Below are 3,506 nucleotides of genomic sequence, written 5' to 3' on the forward strand. Positions count from 1 at the left end.
ATTGTGAAGGAAGAAATAACAACTTTGGAATAAAATTCAATGTTCTTTGCCAACAATATAGCTTTATGAATTATGAAGCTTGCGCAGGCTTATTTGCATTTCGTAACACATGTGTCATTTGGTGACACAATTTGCATCATAGTTTCATGTGTATGTGTGTTAAACATAATGGCGTGGATTTAATATTTAATAAATGAAACATTCCTTAAGGACATGTTCCTTGCCAAACATATGACCCTATTCTTTAGTTGGAAAGAAATGCTCTGTAAATATGTGTTTTGATTATTTACAGAAAATGTTATTATGACATCAAGTTAAGCTTATTTTAAGTTAAGCCAATAGTTTTTCTGAAAACAGTTACGTGGATCGGTATACATTATGTAAGGGGTCTTGCGTCTATTTGGCATTTATGCAAGAAGCAATGTATGGATATTACACCTTCGCGGTTGACACATGATGTTGACACTTGAAAAAATAATATTAAATTGATGTTTGTTTGTGTTCCCTTTTTACAACAATTTAAAACTGTTTAGACACTTCCCTCGCTTTTGGCCACGCGCATGAGAGATGTAGATTTGTTAATTTCGCTATTATTAATTATTAACCACAAATTGGTAGTAATTTATTAGAAATGGAAGATTGATTTTGTATTTATATTAACAAAGTAAATTAACTAAATTTTGTAAAAGTAGAAAACAAAACGGAAATTGGTGGGTTTCAATTAAAAGCTATAGTAGCGGATAATGGCATATTTTATTTAAAATATTGCAAACCTAAATTTAAAAGTATACGTAAAAACTAACAAATAGTTCATTATAAAATTTATAAAACGAATATTAAATGCTGTATAACTATAATCATGTTTGTTTTTAAGAGTAATAAATTGTTCATAATTGACATGAATATATATATTTTTTTTAATAGTTTTAATGTAAAATAAATTAGTCCTCTTTATACTATAATCAAGTGTTTCCTTGCAATATATGCATTGAACTCATGTTAATAAAAACAGTTCAATTATGCTCCGTTCTTGCAGAATAACAGATTGTCAAAATGTGCAAAAATATTATTATGTTAAGAAAAACATAACATTTATTCAATGAAATGTTGTGATCATGAAGCAAAATGTGTTCATGTTTAATTTGAACACCACTTTTCCGATATAATATTACACTAACAATATGCATATGAGTTTTCAGAAACATCATGACGTAGAGACAAGTCAATTTTCATATACAACACATTCATCGTCATTTAAAGTGAAATGATGGGCATTGTTCACTGTTGAATTGAGCTGAAAAGAATTAACAGGTCAAAAGTATTAGTTAAAATGTGGTAACTGACCAATAATCTTCAACCCATCTTGCTATCAGTTGTATATAAACAATATATATTATATTCGATATTTTACATGACTGCCCCATTCCTCTAAGCCGAGCGGAAATGTCTTTTTATTAGGATCGGATTTATTTTTCTTGTGTCGTATGAATAGATGTCGTTGCAGGAAAAGGAATCATTTCTGTCGTCAGTTATCAAAGTACGGTTGATATTCAAATGCATTATTTTTCTATTTCCGGGATATTGTTTTAGTATATTGATGCTGCATTAACAAATATAAGTGTATGTGAAGTGAAAACATCCAAAAAAAATCGTTTGCGATAGACACCTATAAACAAGCATATGCTATTAGATGCATCTAATGTCACTTTAACATATACTTGTTATTCTACAAACCTCATGATGAATTAATTCGCTTGAACAGTTTCACTTCATATTTATTGCATTTTGAACGAATCAGAAATACAGGTATTTTTGAATTTTATGTTCATTCATTGTGCAACTAAAATTTCACAATTGTATGAAGTTGTAAATACGGATTGCAAATAAATAAGTTAAGCACAACAATAAAAGCTGTGGTATGGTTACGAATATTTGAACGACAATACAACAATCTTAAAAGCTTTACATTTTGGAGAGGTTAAGACGGATGAAGTGTTTTGAAATGCTCACGATTTCCCATTAGGGCTCGAGGGCATGTACCTGTTCTAAGTAGTTATTTATTTTTCACTGTAAACATATAAATACAAGAGCGCCTTCGGCATTGAACGTCCATTTGCAAGATACAGGGAAGTTTCTTCTGAAGTAAATGTTAAAGGAACAGTTGCTTGAATGCAAATCTAAAAGACTATCAAAAACAAAAACAAATTAGAATAAGTACACATAAATGAAACAAGTAGTGGTGAAATATTGCAAACCATCCTATATCAATCGGAAAATCAGAAATCTGTGTCAAGAGAGCTTGGTGTTTTACGAGCAAGTAAATGCCCGGATGTTAATGTTATTTCTGATTGACTTGACGTTTAGATAAACACTACTCTTTTAAATGAACGTTATTATAACCTCATTATTATTTACGAGACTAAACAACCTTTTCATTTAGAAGCTAATGTCAAAATGGTATCATTGTTTTTATTGTTTTGTTACTATTCATTTACTGTAATCATTGTGCCATTTTCATTTTAGCAGGAAGGAAGAATGTTGTTGGTGTTGTTGTTGTTGTTGTTGTTGTTGTGTTGTTCTTGTTGTTATATGTACCGACTTCGTTACATACGCAAAATATTACATGAACGCTATATTTTGGAGCATACGTTCTTAAATTGTTTAATCCTTATTCAAATTATTAAAATAATTTCAAAATAATATGCAAAATTATTCGAAGATTAATATCAAAATACTGTAATAATTTGACCCGATCCCATGCCGCCCAAAATCGCAAAGTAAATGTTTGCCTTCACAACGTTTAACGATATCACGGCCCTGATAACACTCGACAGTCTTCTGCAAGAAATAAGACAATGTATCCGTTAAAACCCTTTAAAGTAACAAAAACCATTAATAAATACATTGAAAAAGTATGATATCTCAAATTCCAATATGACGAGATTCACTTTGATAACAAACACATAACTGAGTATGCAAATTATTAGCACAAAATGTTAGAAACACATTTATTGGAGTTTATTAGAATGATGGCATATATGAAACAAGTGGAACTACGATAATTTAATCAAAATCTGGTTCCCATCAACGTTTTTAAGGGAAATGTTAACATATTTTGGTGTTTGTTATCAAATGTTATTAAATATGATTGATTCAAAAATCTTTTTTGTTTTAATAGACTTAACTAATAGTTAGGTTAAGACAAAAGTTGAACAAAAAAACTGTTGTCACCGGTATTGGAACCAGTGTCGTCAGAATTGAATTCGTACGCGGATGTGCAACCGCTGCGTAACGCTAACTTTCATTAACTGTTGCGAAACATATTACTTATTGTAAACGTTATCTAGATTTTGCCAATAACAGAATTGTCTTCCGAACCAAATTTGGTTTTATTGTTCAGAACGTTTTTTTAAATAAAAAGGAATTAGCAAATTCACTAAAATGGTATGACAAGCAATTAAGTTTGACAACGTTTTTATATAAAGCATTTTTTTTGACATTTATGA

Source organism: Dreissena polymorpha, chromosome 1 (assembly GCF_020536995.1).
Source record: "Dreissena polymorpha isolate Duluth1 chromosome 1, UMN_Dpol_1.0, whole genome shotgun sequence".
In the NCBI taxonomy this organism is placed as follows: domain Eukaryota; kingdom Metazoa; phylum Mollusca; class Bivalvia; order Myida; family Dreissenidae; genus Dreissena; species Dreissena polymorpha.